This window comes from Anomaloglossus baeobatrachus, chromosome 2, assembly GCF_048569485.1.
Source record: "Anomaloglossus baeobatrachus isolate aAnoBae1 chromosome 2, aAnoBae1.hap1, whole genome shotgun sequence".
Lineage (NCBI taxonomy): Eukaryota > Metazoa > Chordata > Amphibia > Anura > Aromobatidae > Anomaloglossus > Anomaloglossus baeobatrachus.
The window spans coordinates 564264665-564286733 of record NC_134354.1 but is presented as its reverse complement, the minus strand read 5'-3'; the positions used below and the strand labels follow the sequence as shown (position 1 = coordinate 564286733).

Below are 22069 nucleotides of genomic sequence, written 5' to 3'. Positions count from 1 at the left end.
CCACAGCGCTTTACATACATTGGCAACATTGTCCCCATTGGGGGCTCACAATCCAGAGTCACTATCTGTCTTTGGAGTGTGGGAGGAAACCCACACAAAAATGGGGAGAACATACAAACTCCTTGCAGATAGTGTCCTTGGTGGGACTTGAACCCAGGACCCCAGCGCTGCAAGACTATAGTGCTAACCACTGAGCCACCGTGCCACCTCAAGATGCATCATGACAGTTCATTTAGCGTTTTTCCAGCATTTTTGAACCTTTCCAGTCAATAGATTTGACTGAAGAAACACATTGGGCAAAATGGGGTAAAAATGTGTCAAAAACGCATATTTTTTTAATGCGTTTTTTGCCACAGGTGCGTTTTTTGGGGTCATCATGAAAAAAAAAAAAACAAGAATGGTGACCGGTCTGCAAATCATATCCTATGAGGAACGGTTACAGGATTTGGGAATGTTTAGCTTGCAAAAAAGAAGACTGAGAGGTGACTTAATAGCGGTCTACAAATATCTCAAAGGTTGTCACACTATAGAAGGATCAGCGCTATTCTCATTTGCATAAGGAAATACTAATGTCGTGGTGCAGCACATGCGACTGCATGCAGAAAATGGCCACCTAGGTCATGCATCTTCTGTACTTTTTCTAGCAAATATATTGTTTGATTAGGTATGTGTACTGCAGCAAATCATCAGTGATGTCTGTACAGTGCCACATAATGCAAGTGACAATGACACAACAGATGTTAGTATTAGTAAGAAACAGCCACACATGAACATAAAATATTTTCTAAACTGGTTAAAATGCTCATGACTATCTAGCAGGCTTACAAATAGTGAAGACTGGAGAATGTCCACCGAGAAATACTTAGAATTTTCAGCCCATTAGAGGCTTAGGGGTGTGACTAATACATGTAATTAATACTAAATAGACCAGAGAACTTATTTGATGAACACAATACATTTTCAAGGGCATTTTGGAATAAATTTTAGAGTTTTTTGCTAGTTAAATAGAGAATAGACAGATTCTAAAGCCCGCTTTACACGCTTCAATATATCTCACAATCCGTCATTGGGGTCAAGTTGTAAGTGACGCACATCCGGCATCGTTTGTGAGGTATCTGCGTGTGACATCTACATGCGATCAGGATTGAACGCAAAACCGTTGATCGCATACACATCGCATCTTTGTCTAGAATTAAACGTTTTGTTGCACGAACCTAGTCAATTGAAACGTGTGACATCCCTCATACGATTTTGATGTCTGAGGCTATGTGCGCAGGTGTGCGCTCTGCACCGCAGCTTAAAAAAGGTCCGCTTCAGAGCGCAGCTGAAAAGCTGCGTTCTGAAGCGCCTCACAATGTCTGTCATTCACTAATCTCTGTAAGTCGGTCACTATCTCTGTCCCTCTCTCTCTGTCCATGTCAGTCTATCCCATTTACCCCCAATCTCATACTCACTGATCTCCGATCCCCGGCACGGCACTGCACGGCATTCACACTGCTCTGGCGGCTTTTACTATTTTGAAAAAGCCGGCCACCCATTAAACAATCTCGTATTCCCTGCTTTCCCCGCCCACCGGCGCCTATGATTGGTTGCAGTGAGACATGCCCCCACGCTGAGTGACAGGTGTCTCACTGCACCCAATCACAGCAGCCGGTGGGCGTGTCTATACTGTGCAGTGAAATAAATAATTAAATAATTAAAAAAACGGCGTGTGGTCCCCCCCAATTTTAAAACCAGCCAGATAAAGCCATATGGCTGAAGGCTGGTATTCTTAGGATGGGGAGCTCCACATTATGGGGAGCCCCCCAGCCTAACAATATCAGCCAACAGCCGCCCAGAATTGCCGCATACATTAGATGCGACAGTTCTGGGACTGTACCCGGCTCTTCCCAATTTGCCCTGGTGCGTTGTAAAATCGGGGTAATAAGGAGTTATTGGCAGCCCATAGCTGCCACTAAATCCTAGATTAATCATGTCAGGCGTCTCCCCGAGAAACCTTCCATGATTAATCTGTAACTGACAGTAAATAAACACACACACCCGAAAAAATCCTTTATTAGAAATAAAAAACACAAACATATACCCTGGTTCACCACTTTAATAAGCCCGAAAAAGCCCTCCATGTCCGGCGTAATCCACGGACCTCCAGCGTCGCTTCCAGCTCTGCTGCATGGAGGTGACAGGAGCTGCTGAGGACACCGCCGCTCCGATCACCTCCATGCAGCAACTGAAGACAGCCGTGCAATCAGCTGAGCTGTCACTGAGGTTACCCGCTGTCACTGGATACAGCGGTGGCCGCGGGTAACCTCAGTGACAGCTCAGCTGATCGCGCTACTCACCACAGTTGCTGTGTGGAGCTGACAGGAGCGGCTGTCACCTCCATGCAGCAGAGCTGGAAGCGACGCTGGAGGTCCGTGGATTACGCCGGACATGGAGGGCTTTTTCGGGCTTATTGAAGTGGTGAACCAGGGTATATGTTTGTGTTTTTTATTTCTAATAATGGATTTTTTCGGGTGTGTGTGTGTTTATTTACTGTCACTTACAGATTAATCATGGAAGGTTTCTCGGGGACACGCCTGACATGATTAATCTAGGATTTAGTGGCAGCTATGGGCTGACAATAACTCCTTATTACCCCGATTTGCCAACGCACCAGGGCAAATCGGGACGAGCCGGGTACAGTCCCAGAACTGTCGCATCTAATGTATGCGGCAATTCTGGGCGGCTGTTGGCTGATATTGTTAGGCTGGGGGGCTCCCCATAACGTGGAGCTCCCCATCCTGAGAATACCAGCCTTCAGCCATTTGGCTTTATCTGGCTGGTTTTAAAATTGGGGGGGCCGCACGCCGTTTTTTAAAATTATTTAATTATTTATTTCACTGCACAGTATAGACCCGCCCACCGGCTGCTGTGATTGGGTGCAGTGAGACACCTGTCACGCAGCGTGGGGGCATGTCTCACTGCAACCAATCATAGGCGCCGGTGGGCGGGGAAAGCAGGGAATACGAGATTGTTTAATGGGCGGCCGGCTTTTTCAAAATAGTAAAAGCCGCCGGAGCAGTGTGAACGCCGTGCAGCGCCGCGCCGGGGATCGGGGATCAGTGAGTATATGAGAGAGGGCTGCTCAATTCAGTTACTCAGGGGATTAGCGGTCACCGGTGACTCCTTCATGGGTGACCGCTAATCAGGACGCGACCCAGACAGAGCCGCAGCATGACAAATGAAGTCGGGTGAAGTTAACCCGAGTTCATTCTGACAGTGCGGCTCTGTCTGTGTCTGCTGTCATCTGCCATTCAGCTCTGCTACATGGCTGTCTGTGTCTGCTGTTAGCTGCCATGTAGCAGAGCTGAATGGAAGATGACATAGTAAAAACGCATCCCTACACATTACACACGCTTGGCAAGTCAATAAATAAGAAAAAAAAAGGGTGCCCAATGCATACGTCACAGAACACATGATCTAAAGTATCGCACACAAAATTGATCAATTTCACATAGACTACTAACGCACGTGTGACAGCAAATGAACGACCTACGTGCAATCTCTTAAGATCCCGTATGCAACCTGGGCGTGTCACATCGCAAATGCGATTGTACAACTAATTGCAACGTGTAAAGCAGGCTTAAAAAAATTCTTAAATGTTTTTTTTGCAAATGCTTTAATGTTTGCACCCAGGCAAATTATCGCTCTTGTTCCCAGAGCCATACCTTATTTATTTTTCTGTCCATATAGACATATGAGGGCTTTTTTTAGTGGGACAAGAGGTACTTTGAAATAAGACCATTCATTCTACCAAATACTTGTCACAATGTAACTGTAGGATAGCAAGGGATAGGGGTCTCTGTCCCTCATGCTAGCGGACCCTCGGCTATCCCTAACCTCAGGGTTACTCCTAATGGTGGGGATGCGGGAGTCCAATGCCTAGCTATTCTGATGTCATAGCTGTATGAGACTAGTGACAGGTTCTGGGCTAGAGTCTTACATTTGCCATGTAAGACTCTTTATTAAATGTAGTTTCTTTTCGTGAAAGGGTTAATGTAAGTTTACCCTTTCAAGCAGCATTTTCATCACCTCTCCTCAGATGCTTCTGGTTTGGATCCACTCCCAGTCTCTATATATACCCTCATCTCCCAGTGTAGGGTGCCGGTTATTGTGATTCCATTTGGATACTTTGCCTAGAGGTGGAGGGAGCTGGTGGAGTCATTATCACAAGTTCCTGTGCAGACTGCAGTCATGGTTCGAACTGCAGCCATGACTTGGACATTGTCTATTGTTGTTATCTCATGTCTGTCTTTCTTTTCCTTGGTGTTGTATTATTGCAGCGGTAGGGCTAGTGTTCCTCATCTGCAAGTTCACTAGCCAGGGTTTTTACAGGGTCTGCCAGGGTCTCAGGTATCCTGTTTGGCAACAGGTGTGGAGCCTGTATAAGGACTGGCTAGGAGTGCCGGTTACAGTTGCAGGTGAGAGCAGGTGTCCCCTTTTTTTTGTTGTGTGTTGCGCCATGTATCAAACTTCCTATAGTCACTACATGACAACTGACCAGAGGTAATTTGTTCCCCCCCACCCAGGGAAGGAAGGGGCATGAGTAAGCGTAGTAAGCATAGATTTAAGCGGGCTTTACACGCTACGATATCGTTAATGAATTATCGTCGGGGTCACGGTGTTTGTGACGCACATCCGGCGTCATTAACGATATCGCAGTGTGTGACACTTATGAGTGACCTAAAATGATCGCAAAAGCGGTCAAAATCGTTTGCCGCGGAGAGGTCGTCCTGAAACAAAAAATCATTTTCTGCTTATTAGCGATGTTGTTCCTCGTTCCTGCGGCACCACACATCGCTATGTGTGACCCCGCAGGAGCAACGAACATCTCCTTACCTGTCTCCACTGGCAATGCGGAAGGAAGCAGGTGGGCGGGATGTTACGTCCCACTCATCTCCGCCCCTCCGCTTTTATTGGACGCCGGCCGTGTGATGTCGCTGTGACGCCGCACGAACCGCCTCCTTAGAAAGGAGGCGGTTCGCCGGCCAGAGCGACGTCGCAGGGCAGGTAACTCCGTGTGACGGGGTTAAGCGAGGTTGTGCGGCACGGGCAGCGATTGCCGACGATTGCAGCATGTAAAGCCCGCTTAAGTCTTGCTAGCCTACCTATGAACTACAAGTCTGAGAGTCGACGCCTCAGTCTCCCTGCTCTGATCAGAGACATCAGAGAAGTTAGAAAGCAGAGTGCAAAAATCTGAAATTCTCAGATCCTGACACCGCCATGACAGTTATCGATGACTGTAGAAATCTCCTTGTGATATTAGTGTACTGTAAAACAGGAAAATAATTCCAAAAGAGGAGACATTTTGGTAAAAATATAATTCTGAGATGTTTTCTGGGGATTTTTTTTGTATAGTGTACGTTTTGTGGTAAAAAAAAATCTTGCAGTCACTCTCCTCATCAGTACAAATATGGTGATACTAAATATCACCAGTGTTTTATTATTTTTGTGGTGAAAAAAAAGAGTCAGAAGTTTGAAACAGAAAATTGAAGGTTATTTCGCGCTACCCATACCATTTTCATTTTTCAGTCGATGGAGCTGTGTGATGGCTTATTTTTTGTAGGGTGAGACAATATTTATATTAATACTATTTTAGGATAGATATGGTGCTTTGATCGATTGTTACAGCGTTTACAGATCGTGTTACCGTATTTTCCGGTATATAAGATGACTGGGCATATAAGATGACCCCCAACTTTTCCAGTTAAAATATAGAGTTTGGGATATGCAGATACAGTGCCTTGCGAAAGTATTCGGCCCTTTTGAATTTTTCAACCTCTTCCCACATTTCAGGCTTCAAACATAAAGGTGAAAATTTTAAAGTTATGGTACGGTACAAAGATATATTTTACTTGTATCAAAGTTATGGTGAAGATTCAACAACAAGTGGGACACAATTGTGAAGTTGAACGAAATGTATTGCTTATTTTAAACTTTCATAAAAAATAAATTGAAAATTGGGGCGTGCAATATTATTCGGCCCCTTTAAGTTAATACTTTGTAGCGCCACCTTTTGCTGTGATTACAGCTCAAATCGCTTGGGGTATGTGTCCATCAGTTTTGTACATCGAGAGACTGAAATTCTTGCCCATTCTTCCTTTGCAAACAGCTCGAGCTGAGTGAGGTTGGATGGAGAGCATTTGTGAACAGCATTTTTCAGCTCTTTGCACAGATTCTCAATTGGATTCAGGTCTGGGCTTTGACTTGGCCATTCTAACACCTGAATACGTTTATTTGTGAACCATTCCATTGTAGATTTTGCTTTATGTTTTGGATCATTGTCTTGTTGAAAGAAAAATCTCCGTCCCAGTCTCAGGTCTTTTACAGACTGCAACAGGTTTTCTTCAAGAATGGTCCTGTATTTGGCTCCATCCATCTTCCCATCAATTTTAACCATCTTCCCTGTCCCTGCTGAAGAAAAGCAAGCCCAAACCATGATGCTGCCACCACCATGTTTGACAGTGGGAATGGTGTGTTCAGGGTGATGAGCTGTGTTGCTTTTACGCCAAACATATCGTTTGGTATTGTGCCCAAAAGGTTTGATTTTTGTTTCATCTGACCAGAGCACCTTCTTCTACATGTTTGGTGTGTCTCTCAGGTGACTTGTGGCAAACTTTAAATTACACTTTTTATGGATATCTTTGAGAAATGGCTTTCTTCTTGCCACTCTTCCATAAAGGCCAGATTTGTGCAGTATACGACTGATTGTTGTCCTATGGACAGACTCTCCCACCTCAGATGTAGATCTCTGCAGTTCATCCAGAGTGATCATGGGCCTCTTGGCTGCATCTCTGATCAGTCTTCTCCTTGTTTGAGAAGAAATCTTTGAGGGACGATTGGGTCTTGGTAGATTTGCAGTGGTATGATACTCCCTCCATTTCAATATGATCGCTTGCACAGTGTTTCTTGGGATGTTTAAAGTTGTGGAAATCTTTTTGTAGCAAAATCCAGCTTTAAACTTCTCCACAAAAGTATCACGGACCTGCCTGTTGTGTTCCTTGGTCTTCATGATGCTCTCTGCGCTTTAAACAGAACACTGAGACTATCACAGAGCAGGTGCATTTATACGGAGACTAGATTACACACAGGTGGATTATATTTATCATCATCAGTCATTTAGAACAACATTGGATCATTCAGAGATCCTCAATGAACTTCTGTAGTGAGTTTGCTGCACTGAAGTAAAGGGGCTGAATAATATTGCACGCCCCAATTTTCAGTTTATTCTTTTTTACAAAAGTTTAAAATAAGCAATAAATTTTGTTCAACTTCTCAGTTGTGTCCCACTTGTTGTTGATTCTTCACCATAACATTGAAATTTTTATCTTTATGTTTCAAGCCTGAAATGTGGGAAAAGGTTGAAAAATTCAAGGGGGCCGAATACTTTCGCAAGGCACTGTATAATCGAGTATAAGCTGACCCGAGTAATGTGCCCATTGTTTAGTTATATCCCCTGCAGTAATGTGCCCATTGTTTAGTAATGTGCCCATCCTTGTCCCCCCTTGTAGTAATGAGCCCATTGTTTAGTAATGTGCCTATCCTTGTCCCCCCTTGTAGTAATGAGCCCATTGTTTAGTAAAGTGCCCATCCTTGTCCCCCCTTGTAGTAATGAGCCCATTGTTTAGTATTGTCCTCCTACCGGTCCCCTTCTTGTCCCCTATTATGCCGTTGCTTACACCTAATAAACATTATTCTCACCTCTCCTCCACTCCTGTGGTGCCTTGTTGTAGACCACAAGGCACATAGACCCCTCCGTGATAGCGTCCAATGCACGGGGCTGCTTTCTGCCATCATGGCTTTACTGCAGTTGAATGCGGTCCCATAAAGCATTCAACTGCAGTAAAGCGCTGACAGCAGTGGCCCCGTGTATGGGATGCGATCATGGAGGAGTGCTTCTTGTAGACCGCAGGCCCATAGACCCCTCCATGTTCGCATCCTGTACACAGGGCCACCGCCGCTACTGTCAGTGCTTTACTGCAGTTGAATGCTTTACGGCACCACAAAGCATTCAACTGCAGTAAAGCCATTACGGCAGCGGCGGCCCTGTGTATAAGACGCTATCGTGAAGGGGTCTACGGGCCTGCGGTCTGTGAGAAGAAGCTGAAGGCACTGCGGGAACGGAGCACAGGTGAGAATAATGTTTATTGTGTGTAAGAAGAGGACCAGTAGGAGGGCATTACTAAACAATGGGCTCATGCAGCATCATGCACCACTTTGTAAAACAACACCTGGCGTATAAGACGATGCCTGAATTTTGAGAAGATTTTCAGGGGTTTAAAGTCGTCTTATACGCCGGAAAATACGGTAATTATTTTTATATTTTGATAGATCAGACTTTTCTGAATGCACCGATACCACTTTTTTAAGCTTTTTTTTATTATCTTTATTTTTAATGGAGCAAAAGGGAGGGATTTGAACTTTTGTTATTTACATTTTTTCATATTTTTTAAAACTTTGTTTTAACTTTTTACTGTTCTTATTAACCTGTGATCATATGATCATTTATGCTATATTTAGCAGTGCCATAGCATTGCTGCATATAGTAAGAAATATTGTCTCCTTTGAAGCCCGGCCAAAAGCAGGGTTTCAAAGGAGCGCTGCTATGACAAGCATGGAGGTCTTCAGGAGACCCTCTGCTGGCATAGCATCTAATTGGTGACTTGTGATCACGGAGCTCCATCTACGATTTTTAGTGACAGGTCCTGGCTGTAATTCACAGCCATTACCTGCCTGGTATGGAGTGAGCTCACCCCGTGAGCTCACTCCATACACCCGATTGCGACATGTGCCTTACATGTACGGCAAGTCCAGGCATAGGAAAGGAATGAGAAAGGATATAAACTAAAATAATAGAAAATTATTAACTAGTATTAATAGTATCAGTAGTGTGTATATATAGTGAAAGCTTGGATTAAAAGTAACTTGGTTTGAGAGCGTTTTGCAAGACAAGCAAAGCTTTTTAAAAATATACAAAATGGTTTAAGAGCAATGATTTACAATAAGAGCAAATACTCACCGTGCATATTTCCGGTTCTGTCCTTTCACCGCGCTCTGACCTGCTCTGGAGGTAACTTTCTGTACATATGTACTGTATGCTGTACAGTATACCATTGTACAGTACAGTATATAATATATAGCATGTCTATCAATTTACATTTGTAGATATAGGATTGTACTTTCTTTCTGCTAACCAGTACAGCACATTACTTGTACTGTAATCTAATTGCATGTGCAGTATTCCTACAGCACATTTGGGTTAGGTTTTCCCTTATATTGGGTTGAATACATTAGGGGTGTTTTTTTTCTGTACTGTACTAGAATAAAGGTTGTCATATTTATACATCATGTTTTCTCTCTATAGTACCTCCCGCACACCAACAATTCTATTGTAAACTAAGTTTAATTTGTTTTATATGTTTTTATTGTACAGTATTTTGTATTAATGTAGTATAATAATATTATATGAATACAGTACATTATTTTGTATTACTGTATAAGTTTGTATAAATACAGTAAATATATTTGGGTTGTGGAACAAATTGTCTGTATTTCAATTATCTCCTATGGACAAATTTGGTTTGATATAATAATACCTTGGTTTAAGAGCACACTCCCGGAACGAATTCTGCTCGAAATTATAGGTTCCACCGTAATAATCTTTTTTTAATTACATAAAACCAACATATTGGTTGATTGTTTTTCCTTTTTTTATTTGTTTTTGTATTTTTTAAAGAAAAACTTTAATTTTTGGCTTATACAGTGGAACCTTGGATTAAGAGTAACTTGGTTTGAGAGCGTTTTGCAAGACAAGCAAAGCTTTTTACAAATTTGTAACTTGCTTTAAGAGCAATGCTTTGCAATAAGAGCAAATACTCACCGTGCACACTTCCGGTTCTGTCCTTTCACCACACTCTGACCCGCTCTGGAGGTAACTTTCTGTACATATATACTGTGTACTGTATACAGTATACCATTGTACAGTATAGACTATATAGCATATTTATCAATTTGTATTTGTAGATATAGTATTGTACTTTCTTTTGGCTAACCAGTGCATCACACTGCTTATACTGTACCTCCCACACACCAACAATTAATTCTATTGTAAGCTAACATGTAGTTTAATTTGTTTTACATTTTTCTGCACTGTACAGTATTTTGTATTAGTGTGCTGTAATCATTTTATATGAATACAGTACATTACTTTGTATTATTATAATAAGCTTGTATAAATACAGTAAATATTTTTGGGTTGTGGAACGAATTATCTGAATTTCAATTATTCCCTATGGGAAAATTTGCTTTGATATAAGAGTAACTTGGTTTAAGAGCTCACTCCCAGAACCAATTATGCTCGTAATCCAAGGTTCCACTGTATATACAGCGTAAGAAAAAAAAAATATTTGAAATACTTTATTAAATTATTCTTAATATTATATAAAAAAAAATACAAATCTCATATTTTCTTGTTTTTATAGCCAAATGCAAAATTCTTACCACAGGAAGAGTGAGCAATATATTAGTAGAAGACCATCCCCCCCCATGCTGATAAGATCCGCCGTCCCTAAAATTGCATCTGTGTGCTGATCTATAAATCATGAATCATAGAAGTCAAATGACTATCAGGATGATAGGTAAATTACATCTAAAATAGTTTACAATCTAATTTTTAGAGCTCAAGGCTCAGCTTGATAAGGTGATTTCCCAAGGTCAAGGCGATTTTCTGCTATCTACCTCCGGCTGAAATTTCTAAACTGTAAAAAGTTATAAATAGAGTTTTTAAGTAAACAAATAAGACAGTTTTCAAAGAATGCTGAAAGTCTCCCGTTGTTTCTCAGTAGAGATAGAGATTGAATCAGTATAGCATAGACATTTGGCGGAAGATCATTTGCATATTATTAGCACTGACAGGTTTAGAAATCCATGAAGAAATGGGAAAGGAGAACAATTTATCAATGCAAGGCAGAAAGCGCTCTGCCACTCAGCGCATGATCCCATTAACAGGGAGCATATCAACAAACACAAACTGGATTGAAGAGATGCAATAGCAGATTGCTGTTTTTAAGACTCTGCTTCTTTTTTATTGACTCCTACAGGGATGTGAGTGATGTGTTTTCACTAGATAAACTAGTTTAGGGTGGAGAGTGGTCCTGTTGAAGTAATCGACTCCAGATTGAATGCGAGCACATGCATTTTGTATATTGTATTGACAGATTTTTTTAAACGAGTTAGCGTTTAGTTTCTTGTAATGATCAAGGCATTGTGAAGCATTAGAAAATATTGTCGGCTTTCCTCTACACAGGCATACCTGTCCATTAGTTGTGTTTGGTATTGCAACTCAACTCCATTCACGTTAGTGAAACAGATTCCTAGTGATAGGTTTTTATCGGGCTTGGCCGTGTTGATGTTACGAGATGACTGTGACTATAGCTTAGGTGGACCCAGGGGAGCCTATACTGGCCTAAAAGCTGGGGATCCCTGCGCTCACCCTAACCCTGGAGGTACCCTTGATGGTAAAGAGGTCCAGGTCACCACCCTAGGCCCTATCTCCTGCCTTTGTCCCTGATGTTAGAGCCCCCCTCCACAACCCTCCACTCGGGGGAACTGGGTAAGAACCGGAGTAAAAACCCAACCAAAAACTAAGGACAGACAGGAGTAACAACAATACCAAAACCCAATTCATGCACAAGGCAACCACACACAAAGGAGCCACCACAAGTGCTTGAGGGGAGACAACATAAGAAGGGGGAAAAAACAGACAACTGGGGAACTTACAAACCACCACAAACACACCTGAGATTGCTGCTGGAGACACCAATGCAGCAGCCAAAGCACTTAAGAGAGCTCCAACTCAGCTCCTTCCTTCACCTGGCCAATTCTCCAAATGACTGGAAATAACCGGCCCCTTGTGGTGGAAGGTGAGGGTATTTATAGGACCAGAGCGAGGTCCCAACCGGAATCACCTGACCAGGAGTTGCTGGAAGGAAAGCTGGCATTAACCCTCTCCTCTCCAAAGGAAAGGCAATACATTTAATCTGCAGTCTCACACAACAAAGTGAGACACTGTCCCAGAACATGTCACCAGTATCTGCAGCAGATGAAAATCCGTGACAGTGGGTTACGTTTCAAGTTACAGTTTTCTGCATTAAATAATTTTACAGCATCATGATACAGTGGACAAATTGTGTGTTAAGCTAAGGAAGTACAACATCTGAATGCCTCATCCTGAAACATACGGGTACTTTTCTCCTTTACAGAATGTTTGGCATGTAGAGGATGTAGAGTACACAGAGGATGTACAGCTCGGTACTAATCAACATTATTTCCTCAATGAGCCTTCACTTGGTTCATTGAAACAGCTAATTATGTGGACTATTGCTCCACCCAAAATGCAGCACTTAGGACCTGATTCATTAAACTGGCATGCACCTCTTAAACATCATACATCTTGTAATTGTTGCATGCTACCACAAGAAATATGCCTCCTTTGTGATGTAAGCTATGACAAATTTGTTGGCCATGCTTCATCACGTCTAGTCTCAATAAAGTAGGCAGAACTAGTCCAAACTGGTGCAAAAGTGCCAAAAAGTTGTAAAATTTTTGAAGAACTATGAGTCACACCAATTTTTTGCAGCTTTAAGCCAGAATTTTGGTGAAAACCGATGAATCGGGGCTATATTGCCTAAAGGGATTGTCGCACTATAAAGTATATTTTAATCAAAATATCTTGGAAAAATAATGAGTAATGAGTTGTATAACTTAAATAAATATATATATATGTGTGTATATATATATATATATATATATATATATATATATATATATAATATATATGTGTGTATATATATATTTGATCTGTTAAAAAAATGTTCCTGTGCCCAGATAATCTTAAAAATGTGCCCCTGCTGCATACTGTGTTATTTGCTGTTTCTGCAGAATGTAGAGCTGCTTCAGTTCTTGAATGATGCATGCTCCTTGCTAGGGAAAGAAGCATAGGTCACTTATGATAAGTTAATATACAGCTGAAAAAGCAGGGGCTCACAGCTGCTGCTTTCTGTGAGGTAACATATTATGTCGCCTGTTTTATCGTAGGTGCTCAGTGGCCACCAGGGCTTCTGCATCACTAATTTGCTTTATGATGAGCAGAAACATATACTCCTGGTATGTAACAGGCAGAGAAATATGTTACCTCACAGAAAGAAGCAGCTGTGAGCTCTTGCTGTATCATCTGCATACTCACTTATAAATGACTAAGGCTACGACCACACTTTGCGTTTCCACTTGCGTTTCAGGTGCTTTTTAGGTCCATTTTGAGAAGTGTCGCGGGCGGGGAGGAGGGTGTCGGCACACTACGCTCACCCCTTCTGCTCGGGTCCGGCAGCTGCTCAGTGGTGGCTCGAGCTGTGGGCCGGATCCCGGGGTTCCTCGAGCGACACTCCTCGCCCGTGAGTGAAAGGGGGTTTGTTGGGTGCGGGGATTGTTATAGTTCGTGACGCCACCCACGGTTGTGGTGATTGCACCACCGCTGCTCTGGGTGGGGATCCCGGGGATGGTGATGGGGAGCAGCCAGGTGTTGTGTTGCCCCTCCGTGGGTAGGGGTTGGTGATCCCGGGGCCCGGTGATGGGTGGAGAGGTGCGGGGCCTGGTGGGCGCAGGGACGCGGGGGCAGCGCTGTGCCTTGCGGCACTGTGGTACTCACTCAGCCTGAGACATGGACACAGTTTGTACGGTAAACCAAACGGCTGGTAGGACGGTCCCACAGACGGCTGCACCTGCACTCCCGGTAGGTGACGGTGATGTCCCTCTTCCTTGCACCTAAGTTTGACTGATGGTAGCGGTGGATTCCCTCCGGTTACCCGCTCCCCGACTACAATCTGGGCCGGAGGAGCTCTACACTTTGCCCGCAGGCGCTGGCCCTGAGAAACTGGTGCCTTGGCGGTGGCGATGTCTCTCTGCTTCAGGTTGGGCTGTTGCCATCAATCGGGACTTGGTTGCTGGGGGATCTACGTCCCCTTCACTGACGGATTCGGCAAATTTGGTGACTCCTAGCCTTGCCGGGGTCCGAGAGGCCCCTGCCCTGGTGCTGACTGTCCTTTGGAACACTGCTCCAGACCACCGGGCACACAGCCAATGGTGTCCTTCCAGGAACTTCCAAACGGTCCCCCTCCAGACAGTCACCGCCATTGCTGACCTTGCTGACCTGTCCTGCACACAGCTGGACCTTCAGGCTTTTCTCTCTCTCTGTCACCACTCTTGCTTTCCTTACTTTCACTTCGTTGTTTACTTTAGCTCCTCACTCAAGCTCCTCCTGAGCTAATCTGCTGTTCACTCTTGCCCTCCCTGGGCTACTCTCCCACTCCTTCCACTTCCTCCTCCCTGACTAGACTCCTGGTTTCTCCCGCCTCCAGAACTGTGATCTCCTTGGTGGGTGGAGCCAACCGCCTGGCCCACCCCCTGGTGTGAATCATCAGCCTCTGGAGGAAGGCAACAAGGGTTTTTGGTTAGCTGTGATGTGCCTACCTGGAGTGTGGGGTGTGGTGGTGTTGTGACCTGTGACCCCTGGCTTGCCCAGGGCGACACATTCCCCCTTAGCAAAATGCAGACCGTCCGCGGGCTGCCGTCCTACACCGGTTTTATTTTTCTGAAAAAGGGGTAACAAGGTTAAGCAAACATGAATAACATTTTTAATAACTCTTCCCAAGATGGGAGGCACATTTACTTTTAACGTTGCAACGGTTTACGGTTACGGTTTCCGCTCTCTCCCACCCAAGTAACCTGGCCCTGATGCTGCCCCTAAAACCCAGGCAGCACCCCTTGACCCACAGTCCAGCACACGGTACCCGAGCGGGATCTGTCCTTCCCTCCAGAGGGTAGCCACCGGTTCCTTTGGTGGCTGGGCCCCAGCCTGCTCTGCTCAGGGCCCTCCCTCCAACCTGCCTCTCCGGAGGCGGCATTGCGGAAACGGTAACGGTAACCAACATATTTACAAGCCACTAACGTCTGTGGTTGCCCTGCAAGTTCACGGGCTTGTCCATAGATAGTTCCCATGCATTTTTAAACGGTCCCCACGGGGACAACGGTGCCGGCTCCAGCCGGTTGCAAATCAACAAACAAATCAGGTGAACTTCGGATCATTTTCATTTTCATCATTTGCAGGACTTTCAAACTTTCAACTTTTCAAACAAACAACCACGTGGTCCCAACGGGGACGGTGCTGCGGGCATCCGCTGCCCTACTCCGGACTTCCAGGCTCCAGTGCTCCTTCCAAGGGAGGGGGCGCGGCGCTTGCTGTGGCCTCTGGGCTGCCCCTCAATCTAGCGTCCAGCGCAAACCACCCTCGCTCCCCAAAGAACCGAGTGTACTGGACGATATCACCCGGCATCAGATTGCGGCCGGGATGCTCCTCGGGCAGGTGGGCATTCACATCCCGCCGGGCTACAAAAACTTCGGCCTCCAGGCCCGGTTCGTATATGAATCCGTAGCCCCGGCGGACATCAAACCGCCTCACCTGCCCCACGTACAACGGTCCTCGGGCACGGGAGGTTGCCTGCCGGAGGTGTTCCTTCTCCTGGATCGCTCTGGCCACCAGTTCGGCCTTCTTCCACTCCCTCTCGGCGATCTCCAGGCCCAGCGGTACCGGCTCCCTATCCCAGTACGGCGCTGCTGCCAGCGCCGGCGCACGGGTCGGGCCCCGCGGGACATCCTTGACGTTACCCACTGTCAGGACTACGGGTGGCATGTCCCGCGGTGTCTTGGCCTTAGGCGCTGCCTTGCAGCAACAACCCGGCGCTACCTCAGCCGAGGTGTGGGGGATGGGCATAGGGGCTTTCCGCTGCCGGGCCTTCGGCTCGGAACGGGTCATCGGATCCGGCTCGGGGAGTCTTTCAAGGGATGCCTCCGGTTCTACTTTCGGCGTCTTCCACGGTAACACCTCCGGTGTGCTGCGGGCTCCGGTTACAGGTCGGCCCGCTTGGGCGGGGACGCTGGGTACTGCTACCGGTTGCGGTGGTAGCAGGCCTAGTGGCGGGGTCACGGCCTCCGGGACGGGTGGCGAGGGAGGCAACGGGGGGAGAGGGCTTGGACCGGGCCCCACAGCCGTGATGACCGGCCCTTCAAGGGCATCGGGACGTGGGTCACTCACCCTCCCTTTCTCCGCCTCCTCCTCGCGTCTCCGCACGGTGGCTACAACGTCCGCCATGTCGGCCTCCCACTCCTCCATGAGGAGCTGCATCCTGACCTGCAGCCTTTGGTAGAGCTGCGCGGTTCGGATTTCCACCCACGCCGCGGTTCCAGGCGCGGGGGCTACGGTGTCGCGGGACGGCATCCACATGATGGCTTCTCTTTTTGCTTCCAGGAACGGTATGTTTGCAGGGTCCTGGCGTCCCTGCTTTTATAGCTGCGACTACATGCGGCCAGCCGCCATCGCGTACCCCTTAGCTCTTTCCGGCCCCTCCTCTCTCGGGGCGGGGTTTTGGCCTTCGCGCCTCTACTGCTCGAGAAGACGCTCGAGCGGGAACTCTTCGCGCCAAAGATGGCGGCTTCTGAAATTTTTCTGCCGGATACCTCCGGCGGTAACAAGGCGCACCTCTACCAGACGGCAGAGCGGTAAGATCCTGTTCGTGACGCCAAGTTGTCGCGGGCGGGGAGGAGGGTGTCGGCACACTACGCTCACCCCTTCTGCTCGGGTCCGGCAGCTGCTCAGTGGTGGCTCGAGCTTTGGGCCGGATCCCGGGGTTCCTCGAGCGACACTCCTCGCCCGTGAGTGAAAGGGGGTTTGTTGGGTGCAGGGATTGTTATAGTTCGTGACGCCACCCACGGTTGTGGTGATTGCACCACCGCTGCTCTGGGTGGGGATCCCGGGGATGGTGATTGGGGAGCAGCCAGGTGTTGTGTTGCCCCTCCGTGGGTAGGGGTTGGTGATCCCGGGGCCCGGTGATGGGTGGAGAGGTGCGGGGGCCTGGTGGGCGCAGGGACGCGGGGGCAGCGCTGTGCCTTGCGGCACTGTGGTACTCACTCAGCCTGAGACATGGACACAGTTTGTACGGTAAACCAAACGGCTGGTAGGACGGGTCCCACAGACGGCTGCACCTGCACTCCCGGTAGGTGACGGTGATGTCCCTCTTCCTTGCACCTAAGTTTGACTGATGGTAGCGGTGGATTCCTCCGGTTACCCGCTCCCCGACTACAATCTGGGCCGGAGAAGCTCTACACTTTGCCCGCAGGCGCTGGCCCTGAGAAACTGGTGCCTTGGCGGTGGTGATGTCTCTCTGCTTCAGGTTGGGCTGTTGCCGTCAATCGGGACTTGGTTGCTGGGGATCTACGTCCCCTTCACTGACGGATTCGGCAAATTTGGCGACTCCTAGCCTTGCCGGGGTCCGAGAGGCCCCTGCCCTGGTGCTGACTGTCCTTCGGAACACTGCTCCAGACCACCAGGCACACAGCCAACGGGGTCCTTCCAGGAACTTCCAAACGGTCCCCCTCCAGACAGTCACCGCCGTTGCTGACCTTGCCTGACCTGTCCTGCACACAGCTGGACCTTCAGGCTTTTCTCTCTCTGTCACCACTCTTGCTTTCCTTACTTTCACTTCGTTGTTTACTTTAGCTCCTCACTCAAGCTCCTCCTGAGCTAATTCTGCTGTTCACTCTTGCCCTCCCTGGGCTACTCTCCCACTCCTTCCACTTCCTCCTCCCTGACTAGACTCCTGGTTTCTCCCGCCTCCAGAACTGTGATCTCCTTGGTGGGCGGAGCCAACCGCCTGGCCCACCCCCTGGTGTGAATCATCAGCCTCTGGAGGAAGGCAACAAGGGTTTTTGGTTAGCTGTGATGTGCCTACCTGGAGTGTGAGGTGTGGTGGTGTTGTGACCTGTGACCCCTGGCTTGCCCAGGGCGACACAGAAGCACCTTTTTCATGCCAAAAGGCATGCGTTTTGATTTTACAGCAAAGTCAATGGAAAATGGGGATTTTCACACCGCACTTTGCGTTTCTAAACGCTGCGTTTAATTTGCATATTTTGTGGCAAAAAACATGCGTTCAAAGAAGCAGCATGTCAATTGTTTTTGCCATTTAGGTGCGTTTTGCTAACATTGAAGTCTAGGAGAAATGGCAAAAACCAAGAATCCTTCAAATTCCTGCATTTTACCTGCTTTTTAGGTGCAGAAAACATGCGTTTTGGACTAAAAAAATGCATGCTTTTTGGACATTAAAATAATGATTTGATATGTCCCTTTACACCACACACATAATCCGACAATTAAATTTAAGAAAAATATGCTTTTATTGCTATTTTAGCTATAAAATGTATATTACCGCTATAAATTTATGAAATATATATTTTTTCATTATTTTTCCCATTAATAAAGATTTGTTCCTTTTTTTTTCTCTTTTTTCATTGTGTTGACAGATTAAACTTGATGTTCAAAACGCATCTGTAAAAACGCAGGTGAAAAAAGCATGTAAAAAGCGCTGAAAACGCATCTAAAACGCGGTAAATACGTATGCGTTTTCTGCGCTAAAGTTCAGAAAAAGGCAACTTTGGTCAACTCAATTAAGCCCAAAATGTGCGTTTAGAACTGCAAGTAGGTGAACGCAAAGTGTAGTCGCACCCTTATGCTTCCTCCCCTGGCCATGGGATGTGACATGTGCCGACCATTATTTGGAGCAGGTTTGCATGGTCAAACACAGCGAATAACACAATACATAGCAGAGTCACATCCATAAGTTACTGTAATCTTAGCACGGGAACATTTTTTCATTATTCCTAGATCTATTGATTGAAATGTACTTTGTTCGTGGGACCATCCCATTAAGAGTATAGGCTTGTGACTTTTAAATAATTAATATAAGTCTCTATGAACAAACTTAGTTCTAAAATTAAACATATTTGACAAAAATGCTAATAAATTTTAAATGCCAGATCTGACAGTAGTTGTGGAGCTGTTTAATAAATGAGGACAGTTATGCAACATTTTTTTTGAGGAAATGTGAACATATATTATATTACATTATCCATAGTCTAGGTGCATCTTACTTGTTTCATAGTTAATATTTTTTCGTAAAACATTACTGGAAACCAGCACTCTTCAAGGTGGGTTCGGTAATGTGTAAATTGAGTTGTGCAAATTTTCATATACATTATTTTCAATCTCTGTTAGCAGTTAAAGAATGGAAACATCCCTGCTTACATGTAAAAGCCAAGGACCCTTAATTGATCATGATCATTTAGCCTACATTGATATGTAGATGGTTGTGTTTAGAGCTTGGTCTTGAAAAACGCTGTGCTCCTTTATCCTATTGGACATTAGGCTAAATTTTAGCCTCTTAATAAAAAATATTCACTAACAAATCTAGATTTTTAACCCTTCCTGGCATGTAAGGTATATATACTTCACACATCAAATGCATAAAAAGGAGAGCCTGTGGACGGAGAGGCGCAATAGGGTCTTACCCGGTAGATAGGAGGAGAGGAGGTGAAGGAATATACTCACCTGTAGGGGTTGAGAGAGGTCACAACACCTAGAAGAGTGTTTCTCAACTCCAGTCCTCAAGACCCACCAACAGAACATGTTTTCAGGGTTTCTTCAATCAGGTTTTCAGGCTTTCATTAATGTTGCACAGGTGATGGAATTATTCCTTGACTAATAATGAGGAAAACCTGAAAACATGATCTGTTGATGGGTCTTGAGGACTGTAGTTGAGAAACACTGACCTAGAAGAACATGTAATGGTGGGGGATAGCTGCAGCACCGGAGGAATCAGGCAGATAGGAACATCAAGGGAGACCGTTTTTTTCTTGCCGCGTTTGTCACCCACTCCAGAGATGGAAATTAAAACATCCAAGTTTTTATTGAGAAACGCTAAGTACAAGTCAACGCGTTTCTGGGGTCAGAGCCTCCTTCGTCAGGACAAAAATAGCACTGACAAGGATAGTCTGATCAAATGCAAGCATATGGAGTGGCTTATGAGCTGAATCTGCTTAATAAACTGTATGTGCCAGCAGTAGAATACAGATGGAACCTGCTTCCAACAACAATGTCTGAAGCTAGCGTGGAGTGCTCCTATTTAACCCATCAAATGCTGAAATCTCTGAGAGAGGCAATCGATTCTGGTGCCCATAGACCCCCCCTGTAATGTGATCGCAGCCAGGTTGCCATGGCAGTTGGGGGCATATTGAAGGCCACATCCTGCAATGTTTGTCCTTCAATGAAACCTAGCCTGTGGCTTGGTTCCAAAGAGATCATAATTTTTATGATATCTTGCAATACCAATGTTTTGCAGTATATAGTAGAAGCAGTCCAACATAACCGTTTCAAGTCGCCCGAAGGGAGTAAAACAATAAAAAAAAAATAATAAAAGTTGGTATCACCATCACTTTCCTAATACAAAAATATAGGAAGAATAAAATAAAAATAAACCATATAAGGTACAACTCCAAAAGTCAGATCTGTCAACAATATAAGACCCATACGGTAAATTCCATAAAGAGAAAAAAATCAAAATGCCTCACCTCCCTGAAAAAATGCAATAAACACAAACTCTCACACAGCTCTATTTCTGTTACAAAGCTAGTTTATGGGGACTAAGTACATTTTAATTAGATGTGAATATGTGAATAAAATCAAAATGGTTTTGTCTATGGAGGTAATCACTATATAATGGAAATGGCTGCCATCCTGTTACATTAACAGAAAACAGTTCTAAAATGCTAATACAGGCGCCCCTGAGGATGTGCAGAAGGAAAACGTCTGTGCTGTGCCCTGGAGATAATCTACACCATGTATTGTTATTCAGAAAGACCGGTTGACAGAAGTTTGAGTATCCTCAACTTTACCTCAGCATTGATGGTATAGTGATTAGTATTAGGGGAGCAGAACTTCCTACATTTAGAGGGGCAGAGTTACCTACTGCACATGTTTATGGGCACATGACCTAGTGCTGATTGTTGTCAGTATAACAAGATGGTGGCCATTTTATTTCTAGAATAATTACCTCGCAGACTAAAGAATTGTGATTTGCTTATTAAATGTATTTAGGAATTTATTTATAATGATATTTATGATATTTTTTCTATTCTTCGAGAACTCTTTTACCTTATGTAGAGGCATCTGGATTTAGACAAAAGCCCCTGGGTTGGGGCCATGGAGTCAGCTGCTGACCGATGTTGCAGGGTAGTAGCATTGGTCAGATAGGTGGGTCAATACCAGGTGGGCAGTCATGGTACGAAATCAGAAGACGGAAGGAGTAACAAGACACAGGTTGCAGTCAGAATCACAGGAGCTGATATCAAAGAGTGTGAACCAGGCAAGTAAAACTATACCTGGCAACTCCCAGCAGGAAGCCAGGAGCTTTAGTCAGGTGTAATTGAGCAAACCATGAGGCTGATTACCCCAGCCAGACAGAACACACTCCCATAGTTCCAGAATGGATGACTCCACAGTTCCTAACCTCAGTGTTAATGGCTGGACAGAGCCTTCACCACCCAGAGCCCCTAACCCCAACATCTTCCCCAATCACCAGCACCATTTACAGAATAAACATAGCAGTGCTTGGTGACAGTAATGTACTTCGCACATGTAGGTGCTGGTGGAGGCATGACACACATAGTCCTACTGAAATGATTGAGAGAAAGCGAAACACCCTGTGGGCAGGTGCCAGTTAGCCACTCTCTTAATTATTTGAGCACCCTTCCTGTAAATAGGTGCCCCAAATTGTACATAGTATCTCATATGTGGCCTGATTATTTATATAGAGGCAAAACTATGTTCTTGTGACGAGCATCTTTGCCTCTTTTGATGCATCCCCTGATTTTATTTGTCTTGACAGCATGATCATGGGAGTATGAGAGAAATCTAATTCCATGTTGTTGCAATGAAAGATCATAAGCAGATGTAGGAAACTACAACCTTCATTATTACTATGACACGACAGGAATAGACTGACAGAGAAGCCACAGGAAATTTGATTTCCTTGCTGCAGCCCTTTTCTTTTATAAGAATTTCTGTTTATGCACTTCCTTAAAACTGTAGGGT

The 22069-nt window shown here is 45.3% G+C and overlaps 1 protein-coding gene across 2 annotated transcripts in view; it reads left to right on the top strand.

Annotated features, from left to right (window-relative positions):
• The window catches only part of FGF14 (fibroblast growth factor 14), a 738072-nt gene that overhangs the window by 562021 nt on the left and 153982 nt on the right, over positions 1-22069 (top strand). The window lies entirely within an intron of this gene.